Source organism: Notechis scutatus, chromosome 6 (genome assembly GCF_049901735.1).
Source record: "Notechis scutatus isolate UNSWTSFEM ecotype Mainland chromosome 6, rNotScu1.2, whole genome shotgun sequence".
Taxonomy (NCBI): domain Eukaryota; kingdom Metazoa; phylum Chordata; class Lepidosauria; order Squamata; family Elapidae; genus Notechis; species Notechis scutatus.
Genome location: NC_142014.1, coordinates 47,943,095 through 47,960,329, shown reverse-complemented (window position 1 = coordinate 47,960,329; position 17,235 = coordinate 47,943,095). Strand labels below are relative to the sequence as shown.

Here is a 17,235-nt window from a genome sequence, read left to right as displayed (position 1 = left end):
CAGGGGTGTGTGTGTCACGAGAGTGTGGTTTGTGTGTGTGTGTGTGAGAGAGAGAGACAAGAAAAGAAAGAGCAAGAAAGAAAGAGGGTGGGAAAGAAAGAAATAAAGAAAGAGAAAGAAACAAAGAAAAAGAAATAGGAAGAAAGAAAGAGCAAGAAAGAAAGAGGAAGGGAGAGAAAGAAACAGAGAGCAAGAGGATGCCAAACTCTGAGTTGTGGTCCTGGGAAATGTGTCAGAATAACAGAATAATACTTAGAAGAGACCTTGGGGTGAACCCTATACCATTTCAGAGAAATGGCTGTCCAGTCTTTTCTTAAAAACCTCCAGTGTTGGAGCACCCAGAACTTCTGGAGACAGGCAGTTCCACTGGTTAATTGTTCTCACTCACAGGAAGTTTCTCCTTAGTTTTAGGTTGCTTCTCTCTTTGTTCAGTTTCCATCCATTGCTTCTTTTTTGCCTTCTGGTGCTTTGCAAAATACATTGCCCCCCCTTCTTTTTGGCAGCCCCTTAAAAAGCCTGTTGCCTATCACACTCTTAGGCAATGCATGTGAGCCATTTCCCCCTTTCAGTGGTCCATGAAAGTACATCTATAGTATGTAGATAATAAAGTTAAAGGTGAACAACATTTTTATAGAACTATAGATATGTTGAGGCTGAGTGTGACAAGGAATGGCTGGGAGGGGAGGGGCCAGGCGAGGCATCCCTTGGCATGAGTGACATTGAGTTGGCCATGCCCATCCAGTCACATGACCACCAAGCCACACCTACCCAGTCACATGACCACCAAGCCACGCCCACCAAATAACCCATGCCCACAGAACTGGTAGTAAATTTTTTTGAATCCCACCACTGGATGTAGACCATTAGATTTTTTTAAAAAAATATTGTTGCTCTCTAACTCTCTGAACAGTTCTGCTTTATTCTGTTCTATTATTTGTAGAATTTTTTGTGATTTGGTAGTATTGATGGTATAGTATATCTGTTTTTATTTTTACTATTTATTTTGCTGTCTGTTAGTCCAATTCTAGTCATTCACTAGTCATTCTAATTGAAATTATATGTTGCTGTTGTTGATTATTTCAATGAAGCATTTGCACTAGATATATTCTTTTTTAATCAGCAGAATTGTAGAACAAGAGAAAGATTATTGAACAGATTAGTCTGTTGACCCATATAGTTGACCCATATACCTGATAGATCCCCAAATTTCACAAATAAATACACTGCAGTAGGAAAACATTTAAAGGAATCTAAAAAAATGAAAATTAAGGGAATTTAATATCACCTCTTATCAATTACCAGGAGCTATATACAATTCACTGTATCTTTTGATCTCTCTTCTGTTTCCTTTGTTTTCTTCTGAAATGTATTATATAGTATATTTTTAAAGACTGAAGAATAACAGGTGAGTTTACAGGTATGCAACAAGTATTTTTTTTCTTTCTCTTTCCTGGAAAAATGTAACACTGAAAAATTATGCTAGGTTGTTGACTGGCAGCAATATTAAGCTTTAGCAATCAAAATGGAGTATTTCAAATGCCTTACGTTTTCTGCTTGAATAACAATATCCTCATTCTGGCATACAATTCCTGTTTCCCAGTTGTCTCCAAACAGAATATCTCTTTCAGAAATATCCTAATGGAATATGTCATTGTTCCACAAATGAATTAATCTGATATACAGAACTGCCTAATGCATTTTCATACATTTTGCTATTTGGGTACCTTGAAGAATGTAAAAGGGCATAAAAAAATAGGCTGAATATATAGAGTTTCTACTGCTTCCGAAGAAGCTAAAATAGCCTCCCTCTATAGCACACAATCCATCATACAACAAACTGATAAAATAAATAGTCTCTAAATGTTTTGTTGCCCTAGGCAACTACTTGTACTGCCTACAGCAAATCTGAACATCTTTGAATATCTTTTTAACTCTTTCATAGTAACATACTACATGGTTCTATGACAGCCAAGTGCCCACTTATTGTAGATATAATATACCAGTTACCTGAGTTATTGACAATTAACCTGAGGCAAATTTCTTACCATGATTTTTTTTAAAAATCCATATTAATAAACATTGAAATCATAACTTAGGTTGTGATTTTAAAAAGGTTTTTAAAGATATCAGAACCTAAATAACAAAATTTGTCTATCCCTGTAATTGAGGAGGACCGATTCCTGTCTAGGCATCAGACAGCCTACAACAGAAGCAGTTGGAGTGGTTATAAAGGACATGTTTCTTTCTCTCATTATTCTGTTTTTATGATAAATTTTCTCTTCTCATGCCCACAGGTAGTATCTTTCTCAATTTCAGGACCTCTAATAAAAGGCCTGGGAATGTAAGAGTTCTGTGCAGGATCTTAGCTTTTCTTAGCACTGCACTCTTCTGGACAGAAAGCTCTGATGTTGTTCCTGAGATCTATTGGAGCCATTCTCCAAGCTTTGATGTCACAGCCTCATTGGGGTCACTTTGACCTATTCGTTCCACAGAGCTTCTAGTTTCTCCTTCAGGCTCTGGTACTTTTTTAGTTTCTCATACTCCTTCTTCTTGATTTCGCTGTCACTTGGCATTATTACATCTACCACCATGGCCGACTTCTGCTCCTGTCTGTCTGGATCTGGAAATCCTACAGGATCTCAGTCCTGTGTATACACATACACTTTGCAATATAAAACATTATTTATGTGTATTGCTTGATACAAACTAGAGCAGTATGTGTCTGTCTATCTCAGAAACAGTAGAAAGTCAGAAAATAAAAATTCCTTCGTTTAAGGAACATACATATGTAATGTAGTTTAGACAGTTCTTATTATCATTAATCTGATTTGTTGAATGGTCAGCTGGATTTGGCATTTTTATCCACATATTGAATCCTTCCCAAGACCTGAGATAGGGATATGTTGTTGACTGTTTTTTAAAGGTTTTCTTAAAAAGTAGATGTAAGCTATTTCAAGTAAAGCTGCCTTTTGCAATTGACTGCTGGTGATTTTGTCAATGCCAATGGTGTGTTCAAGTAGTGCTTATTTTTATTATTTCACAGTACACATCAAACTAATTTTAATCTCTCACCCACTCTGCCATAATGCTTATTATACATTTTCATAGGGTTGAATAAAACAATTCCACCTTTCCTTCTCTCTTAATTTTTCTAATGGCCTTATTCCCTTTAATATTCTCTGGAATATATTGACTATCCATTGAATTGAATTAAGCCCTGTTCAGAAATCATTAAAAACAGGGCTCACATCATATGAACAATTTTGATAAGCACTCCCACCACTAGTGTCACTCAAATAATATCTGTAGGAGGAAAGCTGTTAGATACACTCTGTGTATACAGAGTGATGTGCAAAGTTTTTTCTTCTGAGGATATTCATGAAGGATGCATGAAAGTCATATCATTTGAGTGAAAGGAGAGATTTCTCAGAAGTGTTCACTATAAAATTTATTTTATTTTTACAAAATGAACTAATAATTATTGAAATAATGTGGACAGCTGAACAGATTAAGATATGTACTTTATATGTACATATAATGTTTATTTAAAACATTTACAGTATATGCCACTTTCCATCAAATATTTTGAAGTGATACACATATTTAATTTGCAACTCTGAAAATAAATCTTGTTAGTCAAATGAGAATATAAAAGGGTTCTCAAAACTCGTAGCCTTGAAAATGTAACCTTCAGTTTAGCTGCTCTCTTTTAGGATAGTTAGTTTAATTTTTTAAATATGTATTTGTCTCCTCAAAATGGAAGTAAGCTAAATTGATATTTATATTTTGGAAATCTCTAGAGACAAAGTTCATTTTAAATAATAGATTTGTTTAAATATATGTAAATATAAGTTGAAATAATTTAAATTGTTATTCATTGACAATGAGGTATATTCTTGGTATTGTTCATAATATGAATAAAAGCAAACCAAATCAACATAAATTATAATTTATCGCTAATGTTGTTGAAAAAAATCACCATATTGACTATGATTTTCTAGCTATTATTATGGATAGGTTACATGTGACTTAAATAGACAGATATGCATACTTTAAAACAATATCCACAGTTGTTTTTTCCTTCACTGCAGCCTACTCCTTGCCACTCACAGAGGGGTAAGCTAGTGATTCTGTGCCATTTATAACCATCAGACATCCAACTTCATACAAAGGAAGAATCTAGAATATCCAATTTTCTCTTTTGTTCACTATGATTGCAAAATGATGTGGAATGACATGGTAAGAAAAAAGGAGGGACTTCCTGGATGAACCTGAAAATGGGCATATGCATCATTACATGTATCATTTAATGAGCTGCTGATATTCTGTATACTCTCAGATATAGTTTAGAAATATAGTTTCCATTCACCAACTTCTGGCATTAAAAATGCAACAAATGCATATTTGTTGCTAATAAAACATGAATGAAAAATATTTTGGGATTAATTATTTCAATTGTATTTAGTATTTATTAAATGAAATGAATATGCATTAAATATTTTATTTTGCACAAATCCTTAAGATTTTATCATTTTTACTATGGATTTAGGTTATCCTGCTTCAGCTTTTAATCTTTCATTGGTGTTACATAAGTCATTTAAAACTTTTCTCTCCATGCAAACATAAGCAAAATATTATCTGAAATCTTGATGTGGAAGATATAATATTTTGTAAGGGAGAATCAAAATAGATGAGCAACTTGTAGATGGGAAAGTATGGAGGAAAGTTTTTTTAAGCCAATCTCCTTGCATTCTGTAGATAATAGAAGCCTTGGGTGTAGTACAGAAACAGCCAGGTTATCAATAAGGAAATCTAAATTTACATAAGCCAGGATGAAGCTGAGATGAAAAACTATATTGGAAATAGAAAATAGAAAAAGGGAATTAATAATCAAAAGCTTCAAAGTTGAAAATAAAAGCCATGATTTGTTGACTAATGTAGGTTCAGTTATTCAAACAAATCAGGATAAATAAATTCTGGTATGATGTTAATCCTTGACATCAGTACAACAATGTAAAATAATTATTAATATCAACCTATTGCAGATAAGAATCCTGAAACAACTTGCCAGAAACAAAGATTGAGGCCCACTATATCAGTGATCCCCAACCTTTTTTATGCCGCGGCCCGGTACCGGCATCAGCTGGGCGCCGCGGCCCGGTACCGGCATCAGAAAAGCTCACTGGAAGCGCTGAGCGCTATCTTTTTGATGAAAAAGTGCTTCGGTGAGCTTTCTACCCGAAAAGCTCACCGGAAGCACTTTTTCATCAAAAAGATGGCGGCGCCCAGCAACTATAGCGGACCCGGCACTATATGACAGAAAGGAGCACTGAACCAGGAAGTTGTTAATTATATTTGTAACATTTTCATTTTAATCATTTTTATTCATCTCTTCAGAACTGTGTTGCAAAAATTCAGAAAAAAAATGCTAGGTGGCAATAAAATGATGCAAAAAAGTGTAGGAAATGAGAGACAAATTGCTTGATGAAATGGCTACTGTCATTTGAATATATTATTCAAATATATGATACAGATTCCATTTCTATTCAGCTATACATATGGATCCATAATTAGCTGATCAGAGATTTAGCACAGCTAAGGTTAGTTAGAGATTTATTTATTTAAATCTTTATAAAAAGATTTATCTTAAAGGGATATGATAGGGAATTTACAATTATATCCTGCACCAGAATGATATTGGTTCCCTTGATTAGTGATATGAATGTATTATATATTTTCTTGGAGAATGCAGATTTTTATAGCTAGTTAATTAATTGGACTTTTTCTTAAAGAAATCTAATGCTTCTCTTACACATTTTTAGTCAGTCTTAACCTTGTTTGGTAGAATATTAAACATAGTAAGAATTAGTGTATCTAGTGTTATGTCCCACCTTCTAAAATAAACAGTTAAGGCTGAAAGCAGCAGTCCTTGTAAAGAAAGGCAGCAAACAGGAAAATGTTATGTCCCACCTTTTAAAGTAAACAGATAAGGCTGAAAGCAACAGTCCTTGTAAAGAAAGGCAGCAAACAGGAATTTTCACAGATAGCTCCAATAAGTAAAAGTTCCAACGAACTAAATCCAAGACTCAACAAGATTCTTCAGATCAAAATCCTTCACAAAATAATTCCAATAAGTAGAAGTTCCAATGAATTAAATCCAAATCCCAACAAGATATTTCAGATCAAAATCCTCCAAACTGTGCTCTTCAGTTCTCTCTTGCAAATAGACACTTTGTTCCGGACAAAGTGCAAAGTCATATCTCTCCCTTTATAGAGTAACTAATTAGTCTAATTGCTGGTCTGCTCTCCTACTGTATCCTCGTTGGTTCCTCCTTGTCAGGAGACGCCTTGTCCTGACATCTACCCAGCAATCATCCAAATTATCATCTTCTTCACCTGAAGATAACATTTGTTCCTCATTATCACCCGTTCCCGGCTGACCACCTAATTGAAGGGTGGAGGAGTTTGAAGGTTCAAGCCGATCTTGCAAATCAAATGCATTCATCTCCTCCTCATCGTTAGAACTTGCTGATTCATATAAGTCCTCCTCGCTGGAGCTGTCATTCAAAAAACCTGTAGCAGATGCCGGAATCACAACAATCTAGTATGTCTGTTTTGTACTCTATACAAAAGATTGGAGGCTTTTAGTCTGAACTCTTGATATCCCTAATTTCCACGTACCAGTGATTTTTACAAACTGGTACAAAATTAATGTAATAAAATGAAATTCCACTAGATGGATCTGAAGTTCTTTTAACAGGTATTCAATTAAATTTAAAATGGTGTCATGTAATAGAGATATTTTACCACTGCATATCTTTGTGTGAGTATAGATTATCTAAATCTTTTCTAAACATTTCAAGTGTTTAATTTGCCAGTAATATTTTAAGAAATAAAGTGAGTATATTTAGTAATAATGATCTTTGTCTAAAATCTGAAATTTTTCTTTAGCAAGGTATATGTATATGCACTAATATCACTGGATCTTCTATTTTAATTGGTAAAAAATTCTGTATATATCAAAATACAAAATTATATGATATAATATTATTTGGAATGTTATTCCTTGAAATAGTAATAATTTAAAAAAATCTAAATTCTGTCTTGCTCTTTCTCCATTCTCTTGCAAATATAAGTCTTGCAAATTGTAGATTTAAATTTGTAGATTTTTGTAGATGTGTTGGATAATTGCATTATTCATTTGAGATAAACAATGCACAGTGTTCATGCAAGTTAGGAAATGTTTTTGGGACACTAATGCCCAAAACATGAATTGATGGTGTGTTTATGTTTTTATTTTAGAATAAAAATGTGCTAGCTGGATATTTTCATGGGGGAAAAATCAATTATATCATTGTGTTTCAGATTTAGCAAAACCTAATTTGCTAAAACCTACCTAATTTGTGTTAATCTCACATCTAACATGTTGTTTAACAATCTGAATATATCACTACTACTTGTTTATATAGGGAAATTTATTGAGAAGATTACTAGGAATAAATAATGTAGGATTATAAAAGAAACAGATTATCTGAATCCCTTTCAGTTAGAATTCAGGCCCAGATACGGAAGAGAAACAAAATTAGTCACTGTGAAGTACATGGGTGCCAAATCAAGGCCTGGGGGCCAGACCCAGCCTGCAGCGTACTTAGATCTGGCCCACAGGGCCACCCTGGAAACAGCAAAGGACTGGCCCGTGGTGCTTCTGCCACTGAAAATGGGCTCCCAAGCTCCATTTTCGGCTGCCACAGTGCGACCCTCCCGAGCTCCGTTTTAATTGGCAGAAGGTTGCAGGAGGCCATGGCAGCCAAAAACAGAGCTTAGGAGCCTGTTTTCGCTGGCAGAGTGCTTGGGCCACCACAGGTGCCCCTGACATGAGTGACATCAAGCTGGCCATGCCCACCCTGGCCACGCCCACCCTGGCTCCCTGGGGTCAAACACAACCCTGATGCGGTCCTCAATGAAATCAAGTTTGACACCCCTGGTGTAGTAGAAGCCTACGTTGGACCTCAGATGAAATGTTTGCTTTCTTCTGAGTACTTTGGTAGTCAGTACTAATTCTAATATCCTTCTGGAATGGGTAGTTTCAGTTGATAGGTTGTTGATCGGGTCACAGAAGTAGTCAATATCTTAGAAGTCATTTCAGACATATAATTCATAACTTCTGCTTAAGCAGTAAGGGAAGAATATACCCATCTTCAGCTGCTGCATCGCAGACCTCTTTGAAACAGGATGTTTGGATGACAGCAATGCATATCATATTAAACTAACAACTGGATTATTGCAATAAGTTTTACATAGAGCTACACTTACATAGAGCTTACACTTAATTTACCTTTAAACCCATATATGGCATGGCACCAAGGATATATCAAGGACTGCCATGTATAATTCTGCACATCCTGAACATCTATGAGAGAGTTGCTAGAGATCTCATTCCCATCAGTGGTGGGCTTCAAATTTTTTTACTACTGGTTCTGTGGGCGTGGCTTGGTGGGCATGGCAGGGGATGGATACTGTAAAATGTCCGCTCAGAGGTAGTATTTGCCAGTTCTCCAAACTATTCAAAACTTCCGCTACCAGTTCTCCAGAACTGGTTAGAACCTGCTGAATACCACATCTGATTCTCATTGAAGTTAAGGAAGCTTGGATTAGGACATACAGTATGTTTTCTCAATATTAGCTCTCACTACAAAATAAATTGCCTTCGAGATGTTTTTCAGCCCCTACACTCTTATTCATGAAGTCTAAGGGGCTTCAGATCCTAAGGTAATAGTGGATATCCAGTTATTAGTGTGATTATTATTGTGATTATTTATCATTATGGTTATTTTAAAATACTTTGAGATACAATTTTAATTTATTCTTTTTGTAGTCTGCCTCATATTAGTATGATTTAAGAACATAAAGGTGATAAGACAAATGTATACATTTCTTGTTATATTTTTTAATAAATGTTATCCATTTCACTTCTGGATATGTATTTTAAGCTTTGGCATCAGTCATTGAACCATCTATTGCTTCTGCACTTATTAAAATAAAAAGTGACAATCCAATTCTCTATTCCTTCTAGTTCACTTCAATGAGCAACTGAAGGGTGATAATTAAACCAAAAGTATGTATAAAAATAAATTCTGGATGAATTAAAATGCTGGGGAAAAGATATTAGGGCAAAGCAATGAAAATATGGAATGAAGTGAACCATATGACATGAAGATAATTAAAATGTTAAAAATAAAGTGATTAAAACATAATTAATGAGTCAGATAATATTCTACGGATTAATATTTGAGAATGGAATATCAGAAACCTGAATTCTGTCAGGCAATATTGAAACACAATATCAATCCACAAATATTGCTATAATGGAGCTTTAAGGAATTTTAGTTGATTTCTAAGTTATATGATAATTTCTCTAAGAGTTTAATATTATCCAAACAATAGAACAAAAGTATCCTCCAAAGTTGAAAACTAAAAAAATAACCATACATTTTCAAAAAGAAAAAATAAGAAATAATACCATCATGGAGATAATAGGCTATTATATGAAAAGTGCAGGCAAAGAAAATAATTTCTTTCAATAAATAAAGCCAAGCAACTTTACAGGCAGAAAAATATTAGAAAGAAACAGAATGTTGCAGTAAATAATAAAAGATCACCCAGCTTGGAAAATCCAAAACTGACTTGCCTGTGCTGAATTTAGGGAGAAAGTGATACTTCTAACTATAACATGCAAAAATAAAAATTGATTGAACATATTATCCTCTATTTTTTAGTAACATTGCCAAATATCTTATATATTACTAGTTGAATTTAGAAAAACCATATTATTCCCAGTTAAAATTAACTAGGAATAAAATCAATGCACAATTGATGCATTTCCGTGCCTAAACCTTAATCTTTGTGTCTACTCCTCAACTCCTCAACATGTTCTATAAATTTTCTTAGAAAAACCTATGGCATACATATGTCTAATCGAAATATATATTTGTTACAGAAAATGAATGGTCATATACTTTGTAAACCTGTTTTCCAATCATTAATTGGAACAGAACTAATATTTTTAAGTATCTATTTTTGAATTAGAGTCTTAGCCCTAGATTCAGGTAAGCCCAGCTGCTATTTTGTGCTCCCAGAAATTCCTCAAACCATGCCATCAAAATTTGGCAGCAAAACTGCTGATTTTCAGTGATGCATTTTTTAATATAAATACAAAATTAATTTTTTTGTAAAGCTAAATGCATTCAATTTTGTCCTTATTTTTTAAGTCTCAAAATGTTCTAGCCATGCCTACCTGTACCATCAGAGAGATTTCCCCTGTATCTCATAGTGGAGATTTTTTTCAATGCATTACCTTTCAAGGAATTAACTAATTTTCTGTGAAGGGAAAGACCATGGTTTATGATCTAAGAATGTTTGTCTGGAAAAGTGCCCTAGTGCTGCATATGAATTAAATGGGCAAGATAGAATTTTTATTTAAATTAAACAAAAAAATCAGCTTGTAGCAAGCATCCTTTTGTTTGAATAGCAATAGCATTTAGACTTATATACCGCTTCACAGTGTTTTACAGCCTTAAGCAGTTTACAGAGTCAGCATATTGCGCCCTCATACTGTGCCCTCATTTTACCCACCTCGGAAGGATGGAAGGCTTCCATCCTTAGGGAAACAGGGGAATTAACCATAACTTCTTAAAACCATAGCTTGTTATTCATAATCACAACAGGTGTGTGTGTAGTGTTCAGGCTAATGCACAACACTGAGCAACTGTAATACAAGCTTTCCTTTATCAATCATATTTTGAAAAAATTTTCTGTAATAAACACAATCCTAAATTAAAACTGTGCCTTTGGCAATTGTTTTGACTGTTTTTGATAAGGCTGCAGAAAGAAAAGATACTGTTCCCTTTGTATTCCTTTCCCAACAACAGGCAGGCAGTGGCGGATTAAGGCTTATTGGTGCCCTAAGCACTGACAAATCTTGGTGCTCCCCTCCTTTGTACATACTGTACAAACAAAGCCATATTCTCAACTTTGTGGTGCCCCCTTTGGGCCTGGTGCCCTAAGCATGTGCTTAATTTGTTTAAAGGTTAACACACCACTGCAGACAGGTTGTATTCTTTCATCACGTCCTCTCCTTCCTGTTATTATTTCAGGTTTTATTCTCAGGACATTCCCCTGACACAGTTGTTAACATCAAGCTGTAGTCTGTCAGTAGACCATGATCCTCCATCTACACTCTCCTGGTAGCTATCTAAATAAAAATAAAATAAAATAAAATAAAAAATAATAAAATAATAAATATAAATAAAAAATAAAATAAAAATGGAATGCATTTGGCTGATTCTTATGAAGACATCCCCTTTGGAAGTTGCCCCCTTTTTTATTCCTTTGTAGGGAGCCCATAAACAGAGGAAGCTATTCTCCACAGGGAGAAAATAGGCAGCATGCTATGAAATAGAATTACTTCCTTTCTGCTATCCTGGACCAAAAGTTATCTTCCTTCTAATCATCTCACCTCACAGAAATGTGGGACTATGAGCAGCTTCCCACTACAGAATCTGATGGGTTGGGCCAATTCTGGTTTGAGCACATGTTCCTACAAGTATGCAGGTGCCAAACCATGAAGGGCTTTGCATATAACTATCAGCACTTTAAATTCTACAAAATTACAATTGGCAAGCAGTGGAAGCCTCAGAATCAGAGTCAGGTGCTCCCAATGTCTAGAGCTAGTAAGTAGAAAGACAGTTGTATTTTGGACCAGTTGCAGGTTTAGAGTAGTCTTTAAGGACAATCCCATATAATGTGCATTGTAGTAGTCCAACTGATTCAGATGAAGGCATCAATTATCATTGCATCATCTAGAGCAGGGGTGTCAAACTTGCAGCCCATGGGCTGGATGCATCACATGCTGGCCCCGCCCCCTCCTGGTTTAGTGAAGGGGGGAAGTCCTGATACATCACATGATGGCGCCTTGATGACGCGAGTTTGACACCCCTGATCTAGAGTCACAATAAGAACCGCAGTCATCTTTGGTCAATGCCCCTTGAGCCACAGCCCCCACTTTGTATTCAAGTAGGAGTTGTGAATCCAATAGGACCTCCAAATTCTGGACATGCTCCTTCACCAATTGTGTTCACCCATCCAGAGATAACAGTAATATTGACAGAGAACCCGGATGTACAAACAGCAACTCTTTACATGTCCAGGCCCTTTAATGGCAAAAAAACAACAACCCTTCCTTCTTTTTGGAAGTTCTGTCTAGAAGCTGTATAGAAACATGTTTCAGTAGAATTCTTTGATCTTCTTGATCATTAAAAACAGAAATAGTTTGATATTATCCATCTTTTCTTGTGACTGGTCCCAGTTAACACTGTTCCTTTGCCTTTTTAAAAAAAATCCAGCAAAACTGAAACCTTGCTCAGCAGAAATGAGGATCTTTTAGAGAAAAAAAATGCTGTCTACATAACTGATAAAGGCAGCTGCAAAGATTCTTTTTCTTTTTTTGTGAGCCATAGCAGCAGCTACAGAAGAAAATTTGCTGTAGGACGTTCCTACTTTGTGAATCATGTTTGGGGATTTCCCAATTGCTGTAGGAATTTTGAAGATCTTAATGATACAACATAATATCAGAGGCAGTAGAACAACTTTCAAATATATTTGCATAGAAGAATATATTTATAATATATTTATTGTGACCTCTTGAGATTATTATGAACTAGTTTCAAGGAAGGAATTGTAAATATGCTTCAATATTATTTTAAAAATCCATGTAATGAATTCCTGTAAATTACATATGACTCCCTTGTTTCCCAGAGTTTGCCTCCTGGAGTTGTGGGTACTCCGTTGCTGGAGATTAAAAAAAAAAGATTAGACAGCATTTGTCTGGGATGGAGTACTATTTCATATTGGAGGATTGTTTCACTATAAAAGTTATAATATGACATAAATCTAGCTGTATGTTTTACTGTAGTGTTCAGTCTAGTGTTTGAGACTGGTAGATTCATAGACTCTATTTGCATATAGAGTTCTACATCTATGTGCATGTAAATTCAAATATTCAGCTCAAAATCAAATGTTTTGGTTTTATTTGGCAGGTATCTCTTGCACTAAATGAGATGTAGCATACCTAATTCTTGCATTGTGACTTCTCTCTGCAAAACAAAGCAATAGCATTTACCTTTTTATAAAAATACTTCACAATATTCTTTTTCTTTCAAGTGACTAACAAATTTATGTAACACCTAAGATTCAAAAGATGATATTAAATATTGATTAAATAATTGTTTTATTGAGAGATTCATAGCTCACTGTCCAGGACATTCAACTACTGAGTATCAAACATACTACCCCAAGGCAGATTGTCCTGCTGGCAACCATGCAAATACTCCTAGTGTAATTATTTATGGTGAGTTCTTCCAGTTGGAAATTTGGTCCACAGAATAAGACGATCTAGTGGAATAGGAGAAAGAAAATTATTTCCTTCCCTTCTTCCAGTAGAACTGCATTTCCCATTACATGTTATAAAATTTAACGAAGAGTGCAAATAAAGTAGCAGATGAATTCTTTAATATTTTTCAGTGGGAAACCTGAGATTGTTTCAACATTCAGTTTAATATTAAAATACACAATGCTTGAGGGAAGCATGCCAACTTCATAAGAAATAAAAATAATAGGTTGATTCACATAGTTCCAAAGATAAATTGGCATAAAAGAACAAATATGAGCTGCATATTAAATTAGGTGAACCTTAATTTATTCTGACAACTTGTTTTGTCCTTTGGCAGCCAACAGCTCCTGACCAGGCCAGTATATTTGATCAGTTTTCTATTATCTCTAAATTGGTGTTTATACAGTCCGTTCTGTTTTGTATAACCATGTCATTATAGTTATTTTGATTTGTTTTTCCCTCTTTTACAGGGTGCACTTTTCATGAGATTAGGGCTGCATTTGTATATTGGATAGAATAATAGGCTATAGTCCAAACAGCAGTGAGGGACATCAAGAGAAAAAGCACTAAAAAGTGCTTCCTTTTCTTGAACCATTTCACATTAAATCATATTGGTGGAATGTAAGTAATCTTTAGTAACATTTTATTTTTGTTAGCTCTTTAGAAAAAAGAGGGGGTACTTAGTAATCTCCCACCATCACCCCCACAGAAACAAATATAGTTTACTATTCTGTGAGAATACCTGATAGATGCAGCAGGACAATATTATTTCATGACTGAATCATGGAACAGACAGAGAATCAGAGAATTACATCTGTCAAGTCTAGTCCTAGAGACAAGATAATTTTGAATGATGAAATAATTGTCCTTGCCTCACAAAGATGTATAATACCTTATTATCATTATTTATGCTATAAATAACTACTTTTACATTTAAAAAGAGTTCTAATTATTGTACACTATTGTACCATACAGTAGTCACATTTGGCATACTTTCCCTTAGATAGTAATACAATCAGCATTGTCTTGGTTATATTTAAGAAACATTAAATCAGTGTATATTTAAAGGAAAACTGATAACAAAATATAATTTTTGGGTGGACCTTTTATGATAATTTTCTAGAATAAAACTAGAGTACTGATATTTAACATGAACAAGTAGCAAGCAGGTTTTAAACAATAGAGGAAAGCTAAGAGAAGGACATCGTGCCTGGATTTAACATATAGTAGCAGTAGGGATTGGCACATAAAGGTCATTTGTCAACAACGTATGTTATACATATGTTATTTCATATTTAATATAGACATATTTTCTGAATATTTTCTCTTCAAATGCATTGAGTACCAAATTCAAAAAGTTTCAAAGAGTTGAGTACCAAGTGGTATAGTAATACGCTTGGTATAACTGCTTTGAAACTCAAATTTGGTACACAACGCATTTTGATGAGAAAATTTATCAAGGTACTTGTTATTTGTTTGTTACTTGATACACAAGTTACAACTTTTTGGTGTTGGTTGCCTCATGACTCAACTATCCTTTCCAGCCAAAACAAAAGATCACGTGTTAGTCACGTAGTAAATTTTAGCTTTTGTGGTCATTTTGTGCATTTTTGTGCTTTTTTTTCTTATCAGTAAGATAAAGTGGTTTTTATTTTATTTAATCTAAGTATTTATTAATTTTTAGGTTTATTTCTCATGTAAAGTAATGATACACAACCCTATCTTTTTACATATTGTATTAAAAATGTGCATTGTCTTTGGTTTGGAAACACATTAAATTTGTTTACATTATTCCTTATGGGAAAAATTTGTTGGGAACCCGTCATTTTTAGTACTTGCTGCGCCTCAAGAAACCAGTTAACATGGTATAAATCTCAACTCTTCACATGAAAAAGCATGAAAAATCACTGTAAGCAACAATAATGATCAATAGATTAAGACATCTATCATATAGTTAACCTGTAGCTCAGAAGACAGAAGAATGGAGAACATGAAGAAGTTTATGGATTTATGTATGCTGTAAAAATATGAATACAGAAGACTTTGTCTCTTCCTCCCATAATATTTTCCATGCTATTAGAACTTGGGGTCACCCCCATTAAGTTGAATATTAAAGACTCAAAGGAGATAAAAGCAAGTATTATCTCTATACCACACGTAGTTAATCTGTGGAATTTGCAGCCACATTATGGTTAGTACCATAATTTGAATGCTTTAAAAGGATTTCAGTCTGATTCACATGGGAAAATGCTGTAAATAGCTATTATTTATGAAATATTTTAATATATTGTCTGCAGTTATTTAACTTAATATGACTATAATTACCAGTTTCTGAGAATCATGAACACGCTAGTTCTATTGTGCTTCTTTGTCATTTTACTTTGTTTTTATTTGATTACTAATTTATGGTCATAGATCAAAAAAGAAAATGTATTACACAACAAAAAGCAGATGATAAAGGGATGGTAACATGAAGCTATTAAAATAACCATGAAGTACCCACAAGGGTAGTATACTCCAGTGTTACTCATTCTAGCTGCCCTCCTGAGATTCTTTATGTTTCTTTCATTGATCTGAAAGCAATCTTTGAGCCAATCTCCTGTGGGCATTTATGGGAGAAATTAACTGTTACTTCCATCAATCAGTGTTTATTGTAGCTAATCATCTAAAGATAGTTAAGTTCAAATTAAATACAATGCCAGTGGCATACTTGTATCCTCTATTCCTAGATAGAAGGATGTTAAGCAATGCTGTACACCCCTCCCCTTTATTTAACATTTATGTCACAATGGCTCACTCAAGTTCTAAGCAAGAACGTTATCTCCCAGCTCCCTTAAACAACAGTATAATTTCCTTGCTTCTTTTAGCAAATGACATTGTTTTCTTCTTTTTATCAGAAGTAGGCCTTTCTTGTAAACTACGGGCATTAGGTGCTGCTTGTATAGGATCAGTCTCATAAACATCTACAGAAGTTGGCCATTATGCTAGAATAGGTGGCCTCTGATCTGATCAAATCCTCTTTTTACCTTTTTAATGAACAAGCCCCCCAAAATAGCATTTTATTAAAATGCATTTTCTTTCAAAGTGGTTCATCACAATTGCAGGACGAAGGAACTGTCATGAAAAATAAGTCCTTTCATGTTTGTTTCTAGGAGCGTAGTGAGAGAAGAAAGAAATGCTGCTTAAATATAATTGGCTAATTATGCATAGTTCTAATATTTAATATTAGATTGAGAAATTAAAATAATGTTTTAATATGAAACTTTTCATTTTCTCTACGAACAATGTTTAGTCTTACTGGATTATGTTCTGTGATATAATCCATAATTAGCTAATCCATAATTAGCAGGAGTAATTTTTTTAAAATATCCTGAAATAGGGAAAAATATAAAAAGGAAAATAAATCAGAAAAAAAATCACTTTAATGTACTAAGCAAGGCTAATCTTACCTAGATATTAATTGCATGTTATAAAAATTAATTAATTAATAAACTTTAATAGGAATCAAAAGGAAATATAAACATGTGACTTAGTGTGTTCAGCCTAAATTTTTTATGTAATTTCTAACAGTAAAATATGTTCACATGCAAAAAGAACAATAAGTTCATCAGATCATTGTGTAGTTGATGGGAAATGGATGTGGTTTCACTATTTTTTAAAGTAATCATAATAGTATAATTAAATCTATTCCCATTGTCTATGCCTTAGCTTCCAAATTGCTAGCAAATAATTCAAAATAAGACGAGCTTTTATAAAAGCCTAAATGGATATGTTAAATTACAGCCCAA

The 17,235-nt window shown here is 34.1% G+C and overlaps 1 protein-coding gene and 1 long non-coding RNA gene across 21 annotated transcripts in view; both read left to right on the top strand.

Annotated features, from left to right (window-relative positions):
* ANKS1B (ankyrin repeat and sterile alpha motif domain containing 1B) overlaps nt 1-17,235 on the top strand; it is a 280,349-nt gene that overhangs the window by 168,546 nt on the left and 94,568 nt on the right. The window lies entirely within an intron of this gene.
* On the top strand, nt 3,937-14,323 carry LOC148130206 (uncharacterized). Its single transcript, XR_015750097.1, has 4 exons — nt 3,937-4,239; nt 6,952-7,000; nt 9,074-9,115; nt 13,785-14,323. It is a non-coding gene; the product is annotated as an uncharacterized LOC148130206 (long non-coding RNA).